Source organism: Filicampus tigris, chromosome 8 (genome assembly GCF_054856515.1).
Source record: "Filicampus tigris isolate MCC_2025a chromosome 8, RoL_Ftig_1.0, whole genome shotgun sequence".
NCBI classification, from domain to species: Eukaryota; Metazoa; Chordata; class Actinopteri; order Syngnathiformes; family Syngnathidae; genus Filicampus; species Filicampus tigris.
The window spans coordinates 25,208,523-25,230,309 of record NC_141224.1 but is presented as its reverse complement, the minus strand read 5'-3'; the positions used below and the strand labels follow the sequence as shown (position 1 = coordinate 25,230,309).

The 21,787-nt window shown below is 42.4% G+C and overlaps 2 long non-coding RNA genes across 2 annotated transcripts in view; one reads left to right on the top strand and one right to left on the bottom strand.

Annotated features, from left to right (window-relative positions):
* Positions 1-2,790: 2,790 nt before the first annotated feature.
* Positions 2,791-21,787, top strand: part of LOC147144155 (uncharacterized) — a 36,985-nt gene continuing 17,988 nt past the window's right edge. The window contains exons 1-5 of the long non-coding RNA XR_015087842.1: positions 2,791-2,868; positions 18,702-18,807; positions 19,100-19,167; positions 19,270-19,486; positions 19,642-19,801. This is a non-coding gene — a long non-coding RNA (uncharacterized LOC147144155). The remainder of the gene's footprint in view (positions 2,869-18,701; positions 18,808-19,099; positions 19,168-19,269; positions 19,487-19,641; positions 19,802-21,787) is intronic.
* On the bottom strand, positions 10,045-20,558 carry LOC147144156 (uncharacterized). Its single transcript, XR_015087843.1, has 4 exons — positions 20,381-20,558; positions 18,664-18,825; positions 17,943-17,983; positions 10,045-10,188 (listed from the first exon to the last, which is right to left on the bottom strand). It is a non-coding gene; the product is annotated as an uncharacterized LOC147144156 (long non-coding RNA).

Genomic DNA, 21,787 nt, shown 5'->3' with positions numbered 1-21,787 from the left:
AACTTGAACAAACACTTGAACATTTGCCAATGTCAATTAAATCCACTCGCGCTCTTGTCAATCTTGCGCCGGGAACTAATCACGCGCCTTATACTGCCCGTGGGTATGTACAAAGCCTCCGAGTCAACTATCTCTTTGAAACGACGTGGCTTTCCGCTATATGGCTGTCGATATGGCTGTATTTTTTCATTTTTATTTTATGATGAGTGCCTTTTGAAAATGCACTGAGGCCACGAAATTTGAACCGTGAAGTAACAAGGATTACTGTACTACTGATATTTGGCTCAATAGCAACACTCCTGGGAGTAAATAACATGTTATTGACCATATTCCACAAATAGTACCCAGGTGTGTTTATTTACGAAACTGACTAATGCTGCATTTATAGGGCTTGGCTGATGTACAATCAATCTATACATCTGTGTTACAAAGGAAATGGAATGTGATACAGCCTCATGTTATCAGCTGCTTTTCATGTCTCATTTGATTCTTGGAAAAGGAAACACTTGTTTTATCATTTTAGTAAATGAAAAACAAAATAATCGTGTATACACAGCCTCTGTGCCATACTTTATTCCGGCAACTTTTTCAGCAATTAAAGCCTTAAGTCTTGATAAATATGATGCCACAAGATTGGCAAAGCTATCTTTGGGCAGTTTTCTCCATTCCTCTTAGCAGCACTAAGCTCCAGCACGCCCGCGACCCTCGTGAGGATTAGCGGTTTGGATAATGGCTGGATGGAATTCTTTCCTTGCCGACATGTCCATCTTACAACACTCCCACTTCTGGTCCTCTTCGGAAACACTCAAGAAACATCGACGCATAACCAGAAGTGTTTGTTCTTATCCGTTTTTGTGAGATCACATGAGATTTCTGCCTCGGAGGAATTTGTTTTGACATCGACGGTGGGACAAAACCTTCAGGCGTGGTGCTCTGTGTTGAAAATATTGGACCACACACACACAATACAACCCAAAACTGTTAAATGCCTGATTTTCTATCTTTGTGTATAGGGGTCTGTCACAAATAAATAATTGTTGAAAAATTCTTATATGTGTACCAGGCCTTAGGCTCTCACGGTTTGAGATTCCGTCAGCCAAACGCTAGATGGGCTACTGCCTGTATTTGCCTTTACCAAGGAGTGGCTTTCATCTGGCCACTGAGTTATACAGGCCTCACTGGTGGATTGCTGCAGAGCAGGGGTCTCCTCGAGAGCCACTATCCAGCCTTTTTTATATGTAATAAAATATGTAATAACATCCTGTTCCAACACACCATACGTTCATAAAGAAGGCGGTAAGAATCAGAGGGAGGAAAAATAGTTTTCCAGGACAACTCAAGCTTTTCCAGGACTAGAAAATAGACTAGAAAAGAAAAAAAATACTCAATTATTTTCCAGGTTTTCCAGGACATGTGCGAACTCTGTTATTCATATGCTACGCGACGCGCCATGCGGGCCAACTTGTAAATAAAAGCGCACAAAGTAGGACTGACCATACATGGATATCAATGTCTCCCTTAGCTTTTATTTTGAAGTTGACCCTCAGCTAACCTGACTTCGAATTGATGCTGCATAGCCTGACCACAGTCAAGCTGACTAACTGAGCTGCCTTATTCTAGTGCGCAAAAGTGCAGTGACAGATTTGAACTGGAGCGCATTATTCAATTTGCAGTGCTCATGTGCCCACCGCTTATGTGCACCCCTGTTTCGAATGGTGACTTGAACAAGGGTCAGGGACGGCCCTTTTTTAGAACCAAACGTAATTTTTCATCCATGTGTATTCAGGTTGTTTTGCAGTATCACTTTATTTCAAATGAATTTGTACTCGACCACAAAATTAAGCATTTACCCCTTCTTTCACCCATTCTACATGTAGCCTGTTTTTGAAATATTTTAGTTTTCTGTGCCTCGTTGACCCTGCTAAAGGGAATCAATTCATTTCCGCGCTTGGACAAGCTCCCTAAAAGCTGCAGTCAAATCACAGGGATATGGAGAAGACTGCTGTTGTTGTCTTCTCCCCACGTAAGTTTAAGATTGATGAGCCTCATAAGTGGTCTTGTTCTCTCTGCTATTAAACACATCCATCAACCTTCTCCATTATCAAGTTAAGTTCAAACATACTCTTAAGTGCTGGATTGCTTGGTTACTGTTGCTCCTTCAGGTGATTGAATAGCATTTAAGAAATTGGTTCTACTACATTTCACAATCATTGTTTTTTGTGTCTCAACATCAAGCCCATCGTGTCATTGAGCTTCTCTGTGCAGTTCAAACTCTTGATGAATTGGTGTGCAGAGTGAGCCTGCAAGAGAAAAACGTAATGTGCTGTCCGGCTCATTTCCTTTGAGTTTAAGTATGCCTCTGTGCCTCTGAGATGGTTAAGGTCTGTTTTAATAGGATGCTGAACTCAGGACATGGCTGACACAGCTAAACAGTGTAGGCAAGGATTTTGCAATAACTCAGGATCACAAATATTCTCACATTGTATGCACCACCACAAGTGTATCAAAGTTCAAATGATTATGGGTTTGCTGACACCTTGAGCTTGCAGTTCAGTATCCTTACAACACGTTTTTGTTTGCCAAACCCACAATTAAAATAATCACAGTGTATTTTCCAGAGCTGGGCATCGCCTAACCGCCACCGCATTCCGTCCTGCATATTTAATGGACCTGGTCCATCTCTCGTCGGTGACAGCCAATCGGCGTCGAGAACGTAATCTTCACGTCATACCCAGGTGCCGCATGAGCAGACACGCCGCCATACAAAGAAAAAGTATCAAACAAAAACAACAGACACACACACACACATGCGCAGCGTGGTGATCGGTGAAATAAAAACAATATGGGGCACGTCATTGCGTCTGCAAGGTAAGCAACACTGTTTATTTATTTTTTCCTTACTCTGCCATGTGTCAGGAGTGCGGCACCTGCGTGTGACGTGGTACAGTTTAAGTCCGTTCTCGACGTCGTTTGACTGACTCCCACCGACCGGGGCCATGTGGGTCGATTAAATATGCCGATGGGAAATAGGCGATGCCCAGTGCTGGTATTTTCATGTAAACATTGTCTTGATTGAAACCCATTCATGCTGAGTGGTCATTAAAGTGAACAGCTTTGCAAAAGCTATTTACTTCAACAGTATATAGCTGAAGTCAATGTGGCGCATGAGCCGCTACAGTAGACACTAGTGTGTCATCTCATACACTGCTACTGTCTGTCCAGCTGTTGTGAGCAGTTTTGGGGTAATGCATTACAAAAATAATACATTACCATAAATTTAGTCAAGAACGAAGTAAGTAACAATGTTTTTTGTTTTTGTCAAGATGGTGTACAGTGTGCTGTGTGTTCGTTGCCCCTCTTGACAATTTGGCTTATTTTCTTGTTTTTGGTGACTCTCTGCTGGTGTATATTCGCCAGTCTTTGTTGGATTTGCGGTGCAGTGTTGAAGGTTCGGGTACATTTGAGCATGGCTGGGAGAGGACGTTTGCCTGCTGACATCGAGGCAGACCCATCACGCGTTCCCATCACAGCGGAAGCGGCACCGCAGCAACCATGGTGGCCAGCTGGCGATGCTGAAAAGAGAGATGGTGCACGCTCCGTCACCTGCTCGCTCCCGGACCCACGGATGTATGCACCATTGTGGCACGTTCGAGGCCCTTTGACTCCTGCTTGCTACCCACCGTCGGCTGTGCCGAGGAGCTTCTCAAGGAGCTTCCCAGTGCCCGCTGATTGGAGGAGATACACGCACCTGCTGCTCCCAGAAGGACAGCATTTTTGAAACCTGGTCATTGACAAAATAATCCTTTATTCTGAGGGAGCTATTTCTTTCCATTGACTCGATTTTCTCTGCCTGACGGAGACTTGGACTGCTTGAACTGTTATCGCCTGAGGAACAGCCCCCCCAATCAGAATCAGAGTGGTGTTTTGTTACTGGATTTATATGGTCGTCACGGGTTGTCCATAACAAACACCATGTTCAAACACAAGGGTGTCCCATATGTGCACTTAGCACCAGGACACCCTAGGCCGCAGTTTGATGACCGACTTTTTAGTGTCATCAGATTTGCAGCCACACGTTTTTGACACTTGAGTGAGTCGGAGGTGTGTTGGCTCCTAAGGTGGGAGAAGATGCCGGTCCGACATGGCAGAACTAAACGTATTGTGAGGGTTTGCTGGGAACGTCTGGCGAAAAGGGTTTCAATTCCCACCTCCACCAGAACTTTGCTGCTGATCTCAACTTGGGACCTTGTGAATGGGTGGCGGGAGTACTTTGAAGACCTCCTCAATTCCACCAACACGTCACCCATTGAGGAAGCAGAGCCTGGAGACTCCGAGATGGGCTCGCCTATCTTGGTGGTTGAAGTAACAGAGGTAGTTAAAAAGCTCCTCGGTGGCAAAGCCTCGGGGATGGATAAGAGCCACCTGGAGTTCCTAAAATGGATGTTGTGGGACTGTCCTGGTTGACACGCTTCTACAACATTGCATGGACTTCGGGGACAGTGCCTGTGGATTGGCAGACTGGAGTGGTGGTCCCCCTTTTTAAAAAGGGGGACCGGAGGGTGTGTTCTAACTACAGAGGAATCACAATCCTCAGCCTCCCTGGTAAGGTCTATTCAGGGGTGCTGGATAGGAGGATCTGTTGGGAGGTTGAATCTCAGATTCAGAAGCAGCAATGTGGTTTTTGTCCCGACATTGGACCACCTCTACACCCTCAGCAGGGTCCTCAAAGAGTGCATGGGAGTTCGCCCAACCAGTCTACAAGTGTTTTGTTGATTTGGCAAAGGCGTTTGACCGCACCCCTCTGCGAGTTCTGTGGGGGGTGCTTCGGGAGTACAGTGTACCAAGCCCCCTTATACTGGTTGTTTGGTCCCTGTATAACCAAAGTCAGAGTTTGGTCCGCATTACCAGCAGTAAGTAGGATTCCTTTCCAGTGAGGGTTGGACTCCACCAAGGCTGCCCTTTGTCCCCAATTCTGTTCTTAACTTTTATGGACAGAATTCCTTGGTGCAGCCGAGGTGTTGAGGGGGTCCAGTTTTGTGGCCTCAGTATTGCATCTCTGCTTTTTGCAGTAGGGGTTGGCGGATCGATCCAAATATCGATACTATCGATACTAAGCAAGTACTTGGATCGGATCGATACTATTGTCCTGGAATCGATACTTCGCTCAAAGCGCCGCAGCCCCAACCATCTCAACCCCCACCCTCGCCCAGCGCCTTCTGCTACTCTCTGAGTCTCTGCCTGAGTGAGTGACTCAGGCACACTTTTAGCCCCACCCAAGCAGAGAGGGCGACAGTAGAGTGAGAGAGCGGCCGGAACCTAAAGCAATAGCAGAGCCAATCAAGAAGCGGAGTGCGGTGTGGACTTTTTTTTGTCCAAGAAAAGGACAGTGCTACGTGTGATTTGTGTAATAAAGTGCTCCGCTACTGTGGCTGCAAGCAAAGTTGAGGGAGGAGGAGGAAGAGGGGGGAGATCCCCAAGCACCCCCCCACGGACACAGAGACAACGTACTCTGGCAGAGGCTTTTCTGCCAAAAAATTCAACAATAGTTGTTGTAGTAGAAGTATTTGATTTTTTATAGTGTTAAAGGTTTATACATTGTATTTGTTTACTTTCTGACTTTATTTAATGGAAGGTATTATAGTTGTCAACTTGACATTGTTATATTTGTATTTTCGTTACATTGTTGCTTTTTTTGGCTTGGCTCTCTTGTTGTAGTTGTAGTAGAAGTATTTTTTTCTACTGTTAAAGGTTTTTACATTGTATTTGTTTACTTTCTGACTTTATTTTCAAAACATTTTGCAATGAGATGTATTTTAGTTGTCGTGTTGACATTGTTATTTGTATTTTCGTTACATTGCATCTTTTTTTGGTTTTGACTTGTTCTGAAACAGTTGTTGAAGTAGAAGTATTTCATTTTTCTATACTGTTAAAGTTTGCATTTTAGTTATTTAATAAAAAAATAAAACATCAAATATATTTATTTATTTATATATAAACATAATATACAAACTTAAGGGGGATCATAACATTTCCAAGCAAAAGGTATTGGTATCGTATCGTATCAGCCGATACTACCCTGTATTTACTTGGTATTGGATCGATACCAAAATTCCCAGTATCGCCCACCCCTATTTTGCAGGCTGGCAGGAGGTTTAGTTGGCGTGCTCACTGTTTATCCACATTTGTCACTTCCCATTGGTGCTCCGAGCGCTGATTTGCTAGCTAACAGCCAATCAGAGTGACCAAATGTCATGACTGGCGATTCAACATGCGTAAACGCCCCCCAGACGCTTACTGACGAGTTACGACACTACACGGTGGCCGCTACAACAATCAGACGGCGCATTCAGACGCCACGACGCTTCACGACCTCCGACGTCGGTTTGCTCTATCCAGGCCTTTAAAGCTTGGGATGCCCACAAACAGCGACGATAATCTTTTAGTCAATTTTGCGCTCTCCACAAGACCCTCCGAGTCTACAGGACGCTGCGTGTGACGCAGTACTCCCTGATGCTGATTGGCTGCTGCGAGGTGAAGAGGGATAAAAGTCTATTTGTTTAGCCGCGCCGAATGGACGAATGGTTTTCGGTGCTTCGCTCCGCGTGGCACCGCTCCAAACACATTACCGCGCCGCCCTGCACGGAACTGCGCTCTCCCGCGCTAACTAGATTGACTTCAATTGAATCGCGCCGCCACATTCAAACGTTCAGAGTGTTTCTGGCGGCGCGTTTGAATTGGAGTCAATGTAGTTTGCGTGGGTGGGCGAGGTTGCGTGCGGGGTGGCGTGAATGATGCGTTTAGAGCGGTGCCACGCGAAGCGGTGGGACGCGGAGCGAAGCACCGAAAATCTGCCCATTCGTCTGTTGTGGTCTACCACCTAGCGAAGCCTGTCCCCTCTCCGCTGTGAGAGAATGAGCGGCTGCAGCATTCAAGATTCAAATTTCCTGCGGTCAAACGCGAGCGAATGAAGCGACTCGGAACGCTTCGTCCACTTTTGGTGTGAACGTAGCATGAGGGTGTTCCAATCAGCGCTCTGGAAGCGGACGGGAAACCTGCGAGCCAATCAGCAACCCGAAGGGCTGACCAATGGAAGTGGTCCCTGGACCGGGTGTCTCCACCCATCCATTCAGAACCTGACCTCTTTCACGTCCACTGCATTGACATATAAACAATGACCACTGTTAATTACAGCAGTTACATTACAACTCCCGACTTGTGCACTTATTAGCGAGCTAATGAGCTTTAAATAAATCTCTGCCGTTAGCATCTCTCCCGCGACTTTTGCACATCTTGCTGATGAGCTGATCATTTGAAACAGGTGTGTTGCCGTAGGGATAAACCTAAAACAGGCTGGATTGTGGCTCTTGAGGACCGGACTTGGCCACCCCTGCTTTAAAGGAACCAAGATTTGACATGGACATAATAAATGATTTGAATGGTTTTCTTCTATTCTACTTTAAAAATGATGTAATTTATATATTCATCAGTACGTCTTTATGTTAATTTGTGTTATTTATTGATTTATTTTCATACTCGTTATTTAGTGCCTTATGTAATCGGTTTTCATATTTTGTGCCTTATTAGTGCCTTATGTAATCGGTTTTCATATTTTGTACTTTGTGTGAACATACCAAACTCACTCGTCAGTAGCAACTTTTGTTTGAACTTTATGGTGATAAAGACTTTGAGTTACTCCATTTATGCTCTGTGTCTGCCGTTGGGTCCATCCAGTTGCAAATCATTTCATAGTATCTGTTCCGGTATGGCTTCCAGAACATATTCCACATTGGGATGAAATCATCCTGGGGTTTTCCCTTGACTCATAATAAGATTTGTAGCATTCCTCCTGCCTTTATTTTCCTGCCATCCATCGTGTTTGTATAAAATAATGTGACTGACATGCTCTGCTGTCTGCATGTTCTGGTAGAACGCCTCATCTGAAAACTGTCGCAAAATTTCTCCTTGGATGACCCTTGAAATAGTAAATGATGTTACGTAAGACCAGCAGTAGGTTAATGTTTTATTTAAAATGACATGAGGTTATTGATGCTAAAAGGAAATTCTAGTAAAAACTTTTCTTTACAATATGTTCTATCCACTCCCACTAGTCTAAACATAGGATTTTGATTAACCTTGCAAACGTCATATGACCAAATCCAGAAAACAAGTAAGCCTGTGATGTCATTTTCAGTCGACAGCAAGTGGAAAAATTGATAAAACCGGGTGGATTTTACTGCTTAATTCACATTCCATGAATGCAATATTAATCAAAATGCCCTGTTTAGACAAGTGGAGGCAGACAGAACATACCATTGTAGATTTTTTTTTTTTTTTTTACTTGACTTCACCTTTACAAAGATTACTTTAAACGATTGTCTGAATCTGAATAAAACAAATGAGCAACTTATTTGATCAATCTGTCTCCAACCAGGGATACTGAAGTCACACATTTTATTTCCAAGCATTTTAGATAAACTTCTCTTTGGTTGGGGATATCAGCCAAATCTTAAAATCTACGAAAAAACATCCCAAACTTGGTGTTGTGGTCGCCGAGTGCTTTTGTGTGTTTCTTGTGGCTTCTTATTGAATTTGCTAAACATACGACGAATACTTCTTGTAACACAATTCAAACTACAAAAGAAAAATACGTTCAAATAAGTACTTCTCCCTACACTATACCACAGCTTCTTTGCTTCTTATTATTTGATTCTAAATGTAAATGACCACTGTGTAAAACTACAGGGGTTTTCATAAAATCAAAGTTCTGACCTGTTCCAAAAGGGTTTGATGGCTTAATTCCGTCTGATGCCCACAATCCCGAGATTTGGAGCCAATGTGTTGCATGAAGTTTTCATAACCTCTTGTCCCCGTCTCTTTTTGGTCTGACATGCTCATTTACAACCTGGACTGTGCCGTGTCAGTTATTCATGATAGGCTGAGCTGTTATTCCTTCCAGAGGGTGGGTTGTGTGGAAAATACTGAGCCAAATGCCATTTACTGTTAAAAAAAATAACTCTGAATTTATTACTCAACATTACTTAACCATGCTTTTTGTGTGTGTGTTTCCTGTATGGATGTGACGAGGCTGTGTTTGGTGAACAAAGTTTACCCTTTGAAGTAAAGTTAAGTTGGTGATCTGTTCCTGACAGAATTTTCTTGATTTACCAGTCAAAGAACCAGTTCTTGTAGTGTCTGGCTATGATACACTTATGTACCTTAGGTAGGTGGATCCACATTAGCAACAATGCGATATTAATATAAGATAACGGGCAAAAATCTTAGGCCACTGCTTTCATTGTTGTTTTAATGACACTTTCCACCTCAGTCTCTTTGACAGTAAAACAGTAAAACAGTAGGAACCATGCAGTTATGAAGATAATGAAAAAATAAAAAATACACATTTTGCAGAGAGTTGGCACGTTGTGACATGTAAGAACACAATAACTCTCAGCTTCTAGCCCAGGACTTGCCAACCAGCGGCTCGTGAGCCGCATGCGGCTCTTTGGCCGGTTTGATGCGGCTCCAGAAGCCCTTTTAAAAAAAAGGATCTTAGCTGGGCGCAGCGTGCCATTAAGCCCATTCGTTGTATAAGTGATAAGGGGTGGGGAGCATGGAATGGTGCGGTAAAAGTTCCTTTCTAGCATCCTGGTCTTGTTTCGCTGCAAAATATGAGCCGTTCTTCTTAAAATCAAATTTACCTCAGCAGTGTGGCATTTCATCGTCTCACTTCTGTTCGTGTTACGCAGCCAATCGGGTGCCTGTATTTACAATTTCACGCACCTGATTGTCTGTAACCCATGTTATAATGTGACACGTCTAAAGAAATACACTGATGATTGGCTGACTGGCGCACGTGACATTCTCTTCTGCAAGCTATGTAAACAAATGCCAGCTGTGTGCACTTGGAGCTACAGTAAATTAATGTTCCGATTAAACAAAATATATGACTAATGTGAATTGAAGCACACGTTGATTATGGACACTTTCAACGCATTTAGCAGCCTGGGTCCCCCTGTGTTAGCATGGCTTCGCAATCAATCTTTGGGCAAGACGACTCACATACGTCACTGCGACGTGCCATCGTCTGGTGGGGGAGCGGCGCCCGTTGAGACCTCCGCTTTGCCCAACTTCAACTCCTTTACTCGGACCACACATCAGAAATAAGTTGCCCTCCAAATTTAAGCATCTCTATAAGCACAGAAAATAAATGAACATGGTGATTATTGTATTTGTTACTTAGCTTTTTCTATACCTTCCTGTGTTTCTGACTTGATAAGTAAAGGAATCACTGTCAGTGGTCAGTATCACATTTCAAATGCTATGAATGAGAAATATGATACTGTCAATTAATGAGCAGATTGTGTACCGAGAACCTTCCATACATACAGTGAGGCTTACTGCAGTGCTGTGAGCTGTCACACGACATTGCAATAAATATCATCATATCAATACTGTGATGAAACCAAACCGTGAACTTTTGATATTGTTAGAGCAGGTTTGTCTGAGTCCTCTGATAGTGTAGTGGTACACACGCCTGAGTTGTGTGCGGGCAGCGTGGGATCGATTCCCGCTCAGTGACAGTGTCTATGTGTGCCCTGCGACTGGCTGGCGACCAGTTCGGGGTGTAGTCTGCCTTCGCCCATTGACGGCTGGGATAGGCTCCAGCAACTCCCCGCGACCCTGTATAGGATAAGCGGTTTGGAAGATGACATGACATGACAGGTTTGTCTGATGAAAATGTAATTTCGGCCAGTGATACAATCGTTTGGAAAAATTTGGCACGTCACCAGAATAAATTGCTGACTCCTGCTTTACACAAAGTGAGCAATACAGTGTGCGTGCGAGGGCTCGTTTGAACGCGGTGATGGAACGGATTACATTCGTCAATCAAGGTACCAAGTGTGCACTTTGACACAAATGACTTGGAGGGAAAAAAAGTTGAGTAGTGTCAGCCTGCCAAATGCGTAATGGCAAGCCATTCTGCCTGGGTATCATTAGAACCTTTCAAGGCTTCAAATCTTTAGCAGCACTAGAGTTCCCTCCATTCAAACACCAGGAATGAACGTGTCAAACACAAGTTGTTCTCTTAAAGGTCAGGCAGAAAAGTATAGTTGTTCCCAAAATTTATGAAGCACTCGTATCACTGTTGCTTAGAAGGTATACAATGAATGGGAGTTCGTCAAAGCATGCAAAAGAGAGAGAGGGAGTGAGGGGACGGGATGGAACAGTTTTGTATGCTTATGTGTATCCTGTGGCTCTTTGCAGACACACAATCCAAATTGTGGCTCTTTGCCTTTGAGTGGTTGGCCACCCCTGTCCTGGACTCTAATTTTGAGAAATTGACAATAGATCACTCTGGCATCAATTGTCAACTAAAAGACAAGACAGTAATACAATCTAAGAAGTAAAATCAGAATGATAAAATATGATAAAGTAAAAATAGTCCCCAATAAAAAGAAAAAGAAAAAGATAAAATACTAAAAAGGTAGGTCTTGAGCTTCCTCTTAGAAATATCAACAGTCTCTGCGGACCTGACGTCCTCTGGCAGGCTATTCCAAAGTTGAGGACCAAAATGGCTGAATGCAGCCTCGCCGTTGGTTTTGGTCCTCATAGGAATAATTAAAAGGCCGGCACCAGAGGACCTCAGGATCCGTGAGGGTCGGTATGGTAAAAGCAAATCAGACAAATAAGATGGCCCAAGACCATTAACACATTTATAAACTAATAAAAGTACCTTAAAAGCGATTTTAAAACTGGTGTAATGAGCTACCGCCCTCTGGTTCTTGTCAGCACCCGAGCGACTGAATTCTGGAGTAGTTGTAAAGAAGAGATACTCTTTTTGGGGAGGCCAGAAAGCAGGGCATTACAATAATCTAAACGACAGGAAAGAAAAGCATGCATCAGCACTTCCGTGTTAGCCTGAGAGACAAATGGGCGGACTCTGGCGATATTCTTAAGGTGATAGAAGCCTATCTTAGTTACATTTTTAATATGAGGAATAAAACTGAGCTCAGAGTCAAAGATGACACCCAGGTTCTTCACACATTGTGAGGGTTTAAAATCTTGTAGCCTCAGTTTTGTCCTGATTGAGCTGTAGGAAATTATCTGCCATCCATGACTTAAAATCTAAAATGCGTGCAAGACGCCCGTCTGGAGAGAGCAATTGACTATATTTAAAATTTGTTCCTCAAAGAATCCAAAAACTGTCTTAAAAACAAATGTGGGAATTGGATCCAAAAGGCAGGTTGTTGGATTTACCTGGGAGAAAACTCGACCAAGTGTCCCTGCGTCAACCAGGGCAAAACCTTCCAGTGTTTCCTCTTGTAAATGTGATTGTCCAGGTTTACTGAAACTTATGATGTGACCGGCTAAAAGACTGGATCTTATGTTATCGATTTTACTTCTGAAGTGGTCTGCAAAGTCCTCACAGAGAGCGTCTGTTGGTTTCTGTGGGGACTTGTTAAAATCAGAGCTAGTTAAAAGTTCAAAGGTGGAGAAGAGGAATCTGGGGTTGTTTTTATTTACTGTAATGAGGTTTGATAAATAGGAGGTTCTTGCCTTGCCGGTTTGACTATTTTATTGTAGGACACAGTACTGTATGCTAGGATGACCATGTGAATATGATGTTGAAATTTCAAAGATATTCACTATTTTCCCAAATGTCAGAAAGACATCTTAAACATAAAATACTTGGAAAATGTCCAAATGAACTGTACTGAACCGACCTGTCATGGCACCATTTATGAAAGAGCAGCAAGGAGAATGCTGAGTAAAGTTCAGCAGATGAACCTTATCAATCTGAGGGATAAACACAAAGTCAAGTTTAAATCCATCTATCAGTTAGCTGATAAGAGAGATGGGAGGTGAGGCGCTTATTATCATCAACTACTCTCAAATTAACTCCCTATTCAAACAAACACATCAGGATGGGAATTTGGATAGTCTTGCTTTGATAATGAGGCATGCTGTGAGTTTTGCAACACTGCTCACACGTTGACACACTTAATGCATAACATTGATATATTTCACATCCTAGGTTTCATGCAGCAAAAGTTACTTAGCCGTTAGATTGTCAGCACACCATGTGCTGCCTACCATTGAAATGTACACTAACTGACAGATATTTATTTACACCAGCTGTAAAGCACAGATGACAGACGATTCACTTCCTTAGCCAAACCAGGATGAGCTGGCAGGTTATCTCCATTTCCATCAGGTTAGCCATCCATGGAGTCTGATAAATCTTTGCCATTGCCCACACTGGAGGAGTGCAGAGGCATGTCTGCAAATAGGCTTCCACTAACCTACCGATAGGATGATTTTTTTTTTTTTTTTGTAATGTATTAACTTGCAGTTTCAAAATGAATTAAAATCACCAAAAAGCTAAGAACAACATAAAATATACCAGTGTTGATTGAACATGCTGTTACAGTGGATTATCTGGGGGATTAAATCATTCATGACAGTATGGGAATACAGAAATATAGTACATATAAATACAGAAAAATAACTGCAATCCAAATCTTGCGTCTTGTTTATGCTTGAAAGAAAGCACAACGCAACATTCTACTTTTTTTAGGAAATGCCATTTGTTTGTGTGTTTGTTTGTGCATGTGTGTGTCCTGGGATATGTGGGAGTGTTTATCTTTCTCGCATATTTCCTGCCTCCATTCACAATAGAGAACAAACACACACACACACACACCACACACACCCCACACACACGCATGCAGGAATTGCTGTGAAACAACATGATGCTGCAGGAATTAAGTCATTCCTTACATTCTTCTCAATGTACCGTGTGCGTGTACGTGTGTGTGTTGTTTGAGTAAGGTTGGTTGATGAATAAAATAAGACATCAGAAAATCAGACAATTTTGGCTTTTATTTGTTCCTGTAATAGTTTAAAATTACACCGCCATGCCAAGGGAAATTTAGTAAAAAAAAATTAATAAAAAGTTTAAGTAACATGGAAAACACACATTTTTTATTGTTAGTATTCAAATAATTGGGTCTCCCAAGTCCCTGCCCACCCATCAAGTGTATAATTACACAAGCATTTAAGTTAAAATGTTGGCCCAATTGTGATATCACAAACAGGTTAATTAGATAATGAGTTTCTCAACCCATGATTTTTCAGCTAGGCTGTGCGAAAATCTGCCATTTCCAAGCAGCCAGGCTACACAGGTTATCTTGGATGCACAAATTACTATTACCAAACAGCATCTCATTGTACACTTATTAATAATAAGAGTAATTCAAGGACTGGATGATGGATTTCCACCGTTATGTGTGAAAATAGCATCAATGTGATTTGGGGGCTATTTTTTTCCCTTCAAAAGCATAAATTCTGATTCTGGGTTCAAAACAGCTCCACACAAACATGACCACATCCCCCTAAATTTGTTGAATTCAGTACAGTTAAAAAGACTGTGCTGGAGTCCCAAAGCATGTCACAGACACCTGGCACCCATTTTGAATTATGAAGAAATTGCTTGTTTTGTCTTGTTGAAATTGTTTCTCATTGGAAGCTGAAATAGTCAGTGGGAATATGTACCCTTTGGATTTAGTTTTTTTTTTTTCTAAATCTTCTCTTACAATTTGCACTCTTGGAAAAATGTGTTAATATTTAATATTAGTTTCTGTCTTCCCTTCCCTCTTCAAGCTACGAACAATATATGAACCCAAAACAGATGTTGTACCTTTTCTTCATACTAACAGCGAAAACCAGCACCTACAAATCGGTGTAACCTGTCATTACTACTTTGGCCAATGCCATATACGTATGCAGAGGTGGGTCGGAACACGCTACATTTACTCCGTTACAGTTACTCAAGTAACTTTGGATCAATTGCACATAGCTACAGAGTAATTTTAATGCAACATACTTTTTACTTTTACTTGAATATTTATGTCAAGAAGAAACAGTACTTTTACTTGATCTAGAGTCGGCTCGTTACATTTATTTATCATTCAGTGACTGCTTGTTGCGATGTGGTTCATCAAAGAGACTTCCTCCATGGGTGCTAACCACTAGTGACGTTAGACTCCATTTCACCAATCGAAGTCAGTTTTCGCAGACCTGTCAAAGTAACTCGTAAATGGAGAACTGAGTGGCACGCGACTCTTGTTTACATTTCAGACAACGATAAGAGCTTATCCTGCATTGCTTGTTTGTGTCTGCCCTAATGTGGACATTTCAGCCCACTTCTAACTTAGAAGATGTTTTTTGTTGTTGTTTTGGTTGTGTTTAGGCCAACATTAGCAATATTGTATGGTAATAGGGTTACCTAACCCTAACCTTAACTGTCAAATGGGCATCTTTTGGAGTAAATACTATAGCCTCCTAGCTCTCTGTATGCTAAGTGTTCCATTCATGCATAACTACTCTAAAAGTGTCCCACAAAAAAAATCCCGGATGGAAAGTAGCTGTCACGTGAGGTTCAGAATTTGGACCCATATGCAGACATGACACAGAAGTTGAAGAGTAAAAAGTCTTTATCAACAAAAATACAAAGTAACTACAAAGATCAGGACCGGAGGATATCTGACTGGGAGAGAGCTTGCATCCTCACTCGGAGAAGGTGTTACTGAGTAATTCAAGTTTACAAACTGTTAAGACATCATATGACAAAATACAGGACAAAGCATAAAAGGACCATAGCAACTGCATAGCAACTGATACATCATGTAACAATCTATCATAACAGTACCCCTCCCTCAAGGGGCACCACCTGGTGCCCAGAATTTAAAATAACAAATGACAAACAAGGCGAAAAATCAAAACACTAACTAAAACTAAATAAACTTAAGTATAAAGCAACAAGAATCAAAGTAACTAAACCAACACCAGGAAACCATCTTAACTTGGATTAAAACAGCAAACAAACAGCAGTTAGACGTGACAAAGACGATGAACCAACAATGACTGAAAAAAAACAATAAACCAAATAAAAACAGATGAGACAACACGCAACACTGGACAAGACACAAAGTGTGTTGAGCGAGCTGACTGGATAACAAGGGATCCGGCAAACGAGCACTGGTGGACAAAACCTGCTTGACTTGGACTAAAACAGCAAACAAACACGTGACAAAAGCAATTAACCAACAAAGACTGAAGGAAAGCATCATCTTCCAAACTGCTTATCCTATACAGGGTCGCGGGGAGTTGCTGGAGCCTATCCCAGCCGTCAATGGGCGAAGGCAGACTAAACCCCGAACTGGTCGCCAGCCAGTCGCAGGGCACACATAGACACTGTCACTGAGCGGGAATCGATCCCACGCTGACCGCACACAACTCAGGTGTGTGTACCACTACACTATCAGCGGACAGACTGAAGGAAAGCAAGTAGCTAAATACCAACTGATGAGACGAGGAACACTTGGACAAGACACAAAGTGTCAGCGGAAGCTGATTGAGTAACTCAAGGGATCTGGTAACCGAGTATAGGTGGATACAATGACCTTGATTGCGTAACTCAAGGGATCTGGTAACCAAGCACAGGGCGACACAATAACCTAACAAGATAGACACATAAAAGAATCAAGGGGACATGAAACAAAATTCCAAAACAAAATTCAAAAACAGGCGGCACGGTGGTCGACTGGTTAGCACGTCCGCCTCACAGTTCAGAGGTCATGGGTTCAATCCCGGCTCCGGCCTCCCTGTGTGGAGTTTGCATGTTCTCCCCGTGCCTGCGTGGGTTTCCTCCGGGTACTCCGGGTTCCTCCCACATTCCTAAAACATGCATGGTAAGTTGATTGGACTCTCTAAAATTGCCCCTAGGTGTGGTTGTGAGTGCGGATGTTTGTCTCTGTGTGGCCTGCGATTGGCTGGCAACCAATTCAGGGTGTCCCCCGCCTACTGCCCAAAGACAGCTGGGATAGGCTCCAGCACGCCCGCGATCCTTGTGAGGATAAGCGGTATGGATAATGAATGAATGAATTCAAAAACAAAATCAACAACAGATCGGAGAAGGCCAGACAAGAGGTTCCTAGCAGTACCTGTCCAGTGGGCATCCAGGAAACCAGACGAGAGGTTCTTAGCAGGCCAGTCAGGTGGACAACCCAAAGGCCAGACGAGAGTTCTTGGCGGGGACAATCCAGTGGCTGTCAAAAAGGCCAGATGAGAGGTTCTTGACGGGGCCAGTCAGGTGGACAACCCAAAGGCCAGGCAAGAGTTCTTTATGGGGACAATCCAATGGCTGTCCCGAAGGCCACATGAGAGGTTCTTGACGGGGTCAGTCAGGTGGACAACCCAAAGACCAGACAAGAGTTCTTGGCGGGGACAATCCGGTGGTTGTCCCGAAGGCCAGACGAGAGGTTCTTGACAGGGAGTCCGATGGCCGTCCAGAGGGCCACACAGGAAGTGAAGGCAACTGCAGAGGTTGTGCTGCCGGAGCAAAATCGGAAGGAGACTGCAAAGTTTCCGTTGCCGTAGCAGAATCCGAGGGCAGTCGCAGAACTTACGCCGCCGGAGGAATGTCCAAGGGCAGCCGAAGGCCTTGCACCACTGTAGCAGAATCAGAGTGAAGCCGCAGAGCCGCAGTAGCACAATTCATGGGCTTCGTTCCAGCCAACCCTAGTTTTGTGTTTATTGTTTTTTGGGGAAATTCTCCAGATTCCATATGGGCATCTTTGTTTGCAGTTAAGGCAAACCATTACCCTCAAAATACTGACATTTCACCATTGTTGCCACCCATTCAGTCCACAATGGTAGACAGCTGCAAATTTCACCCGACAATCTCATGAGAAAAAAAAAATTGTTGTTTGAATGCTCTTCTTTTTTTCATGAGAAATTAAAACAAAAACACGACTGTAGTCTTTCATTAGCAAGCAAAAATACAATCCAAGGTAGGAACCAAGCTGAGGGAGGAAATGAGCTGTCACACATACTCTAATTAAACCCATCTCTTGTCTTCAAGCGACTGTAAAACACACCTGTGACTTCCCGCGACGTAGGATTTCTTGTATTGGAGTGTCTGAAAAAAAACAACAACTTTTGTTTAAAAGAAGCGATATCATTCGGCTATACTTGAATTTGCAGATTCATATTTTATGTTGTTACTAATTTTATTTGAGGTTCATGCTCTGACTTAAAAACAAATTAGTCAACAGTTACTCAGTACTTGAGTAGATTTTTTTCCACTGAGTACTTTTGTTTTTGCTTTTACTCAAGTAATTGTTTGGAGAACTACTTTTTACTTTTACTTGAGTCATGTTCTAAATTCGGAGTACTCTTCACAACAACACACTACCCAACTCTGCATATAGAGTACAATTTCCCAAATTGTGTTGTTAATTTCCAAGCAATGTACAAGATTAAATGTGTAATCTGATATGATAATTACAGATTTATATTGTTTAGTTTTCACGAAACAATATTTTATTTTTATCTTTAAAACTACAACTAAATAAGAACAATAACTGACTAAATAAATAAATACGTTAATGGTACTCAGATGCACTTAGCTACTGCTAGTCAGTCATTTGAAGAAGAGGACAGGAGATGGGTTCTCACTAGCAGCCAGGCTGCAATATATTTGATTCAAAAAGCAATCATGAAGACATCAAGTCCCAATTGCTGAAGTTATTTCTTTTGGGCTCTGACACTTCCTCCCAGAGCTGTCAAACTTGGTGAAAAATGTTACAGTTTTCTTACCTTCGAAATCCTAAATAATGACCAATTTGTGTTTCCAGGAGCAGAATTAAATGTTTGCCAAGTGTGGTCTTCCGGATGATCAGTAATTCTGAGCTGGACAGAGAGAGGAAGCTGTCATCTGGAGCCAATGAGCTGCTCCAAAAAGTCTGTTGAAGGGTCCCCCTGACAGAAAAGCACAACATTAATTCACTCTTCCTCTCTCCTCGGCCTTTCTCTTTATTTGTCTTCCTCCTCCCGCTTTCCGTTTCAAGGAATTGTCAACATAATAGGGACAATATGGTTTTAATCAGACACTGAGCCAGTCTTTCTTGGCGAGACTCTTAAAACACTTCACATGAATTCTGAACTGTCATGAAGAACACCATTTTAACTTATTAGTGTTAATGTGATATTGGCTTGCGGATAAATCCCTACTTGCCTTGTCTAATCTAAACAGATTGTCAAGAGTTGGATTTGGAGCCGCACGTCTATTTGGAGTCTAAAAATCATCATCTTGGCCTAGGGGTGGGTGATATAAGATAAAAATAACTATCTCTCTTTAAAAAAAATAGTGATCATTTGACAATATTCTACAAAAAATATTGTAAATCTGCATTTGTTTCGCAGAACAATTATGGAAGACAGCATTTGTGTACAATAGCTCTTGTACAGCTTCTGCAAAACATCTCAGAGCTGGGCATCACCTAACAGCCACCAAGTTCCTCTCTGCATACAGTATTTAATGACACACGTGGTCCCGGTCGGTCCGAGTCAGCGAAACAGCGTTGAGAATGGACTGAACTTGTACATGTCACAGGCAGGTGCACCACTGACACACAGCCAAGTAAGGATTCATTGCTTTTTTTTTTTTTCAAAAAACAGTGTCGTGTACCTTGCAGACGCAATGACATGTGCCCCATATAGTTTTTATTTGACTGATCAGCATGCTGCGTGTGTGTGTCTGTTGTTTTTGTTTGATATTTTTTCTTTGTTTGGCAGTAAGTCTGCTCGTGCGACGCCTGCTGTGACATGAAGAATACGTTCTCGACGCCGATTGGCTGTCGCCGACGAGGGACTGACTGGGACCACCTGGGTTGTTTAAATATGCAGATTGGAACTCGGTGGCGGTTTAGCGATGCCCAGCTCTGGATATTCTACGGTAATATTTAAGAATGAAGAATTTCAAATTATGTCTAGACTACACATGGTGTTTTTATTGATTTTTCTGAATATTGATGTCATTTAAATGTCTCCTTGTATTCCATAATGATATCATCATATTTTGAGCTGCAGTAAATACTTTACCACTGCCAACTACTAGAGCAATCAGAATGAGAAAATAAGTTTTCTAAAATAGAATGAAAAAAAAAAATCAATATATGGTAATTTGTGCCACATCCTTACCTAACCCTAACCCAGAATACAGGCGTGTGATTTGTGGATGGTCCTTATGACAGACAGTAAGAGAAAAACCGTGTCTAGTGCCGTATTTGCATTTACAGTGACAACAAATTCAGGCGCAACCTTTTAACAAGACAGTTTTCGAAATTGTCCTACGCATACTACACGTGATGTAGTTGCGAATGTAGTTATGATGTGGACTACAAGCGTGTAAACTGAATGTTAAGTGAATATCAAACATCCTGGCTGTCATGTTTTACTGGCTTGCATAAAGTACTGTGTGTACGTTTGTGTGTTTGCTCAAGTTGGCGAGGGTTTTCTTTGTGTGTATGCTTACCGTACTTCGCTTTTCTTTAGCGTGCTTGTGGAGTTGCAAAGTTTTCCTTGTAATCCATATGGTTCATGGTGGAACAGAATTGCTCTTCACAGCGACTGTTTTGGCACATCTAACAATGTTATTCTGACCGACGTCAGTCTTGTCAACCCCAAATCATTTCCAGACTAGGGATGTGGACCTACGCCTTGCTATTAAATTACTGAGACGGGACACTCCTCCATATTTGAAACACGTTCACTCGGATGCTGTCACAGAGTCACGTGACTGAATCCTGCTTGCTGATTCGCAGAACGAAGGTGTGAGAGCCAACGCTTTGAAATATTATTTTTATTCTGTCATCAATTCTGTCATCATAAAATAGTATCTCAATTTCTGTCATCATAAAGATTTAATTCACTTGTAGTAGTAGTAGCATAGCAGACAGCGTTTTAGTATACAATGTGCTGGTGGTCACGGAAGCAAACAGCTTTTGATCGTGCTCATAGTCTAAGTACATGTTATCCATCTGCTGTTCTGAATGACATTCCTCACTTTGCTGGATTACAAAACCTTCAATACAAGAAGACAAAAAAAGGAACTTTGATGAATTCAAGGAATTCAAAGAAATTCAAATCATGGATAAGAAGATGTGCTACTATGAACGAGTCAGAACTACCTTCGACTACCAACATTGAAGCTAATGGTAAAACAGGATTTCTGCCATTACAATAAGTCAAAAGCTGTTTGCTTCTGTGAGTCAATATTCCGAACACGCTTGTCGGAATGTAGACTTGATTCAGACAAGAACCAAGTGCTATGATGGTGGGTATCGAAAAAGATGTGTAAGTATGCGTTTCTGAAGAAGACACAGATTTCATGCTCTTCCTGTGGTCGCCTGAAGGAGACCTCAATCAGGATGTTGCCGAGTACAAAATTACTACATCTCTTCGGCGCGACCTTTTCACCAAGCTGCGCCACGTTCGCTCTTCAAAGGACAGCACATGAAAACCGAAGACAAGGTCAGCCTGAGGTTGTGGATACAGTCCTCAAAATCTTTTACGTAGACAACTGTTTAAAATCAGTTGCCACAGAAGTTCAAGCGCTCGAACTGAGAGAAGTCCTCACAGCGTTGTATGCCAAGGGAGACTTTCGCTTGACAAAGTGGACAAGTAACAGTCGTAAACTGCTTGCATCTGTTCCAGACAGCGAGAAAGCAAGTGGATTGAAAGACCTGGATCCGAACCACGATGATCTTCCTGTGGAAGGAGCCCTAGGAGTGTTGTGGTGCATCGCATCAGATTCATTCAAATTCAGAATTAACGTAAAGGACAAACCCCTTACAAGATGAGGAATCCTTTCAGTCACAAGCTCGATCTACGATCCACTTGTCTTCAAGCGACTGTTTCATTCCTCCAGTCGTGGGACGAT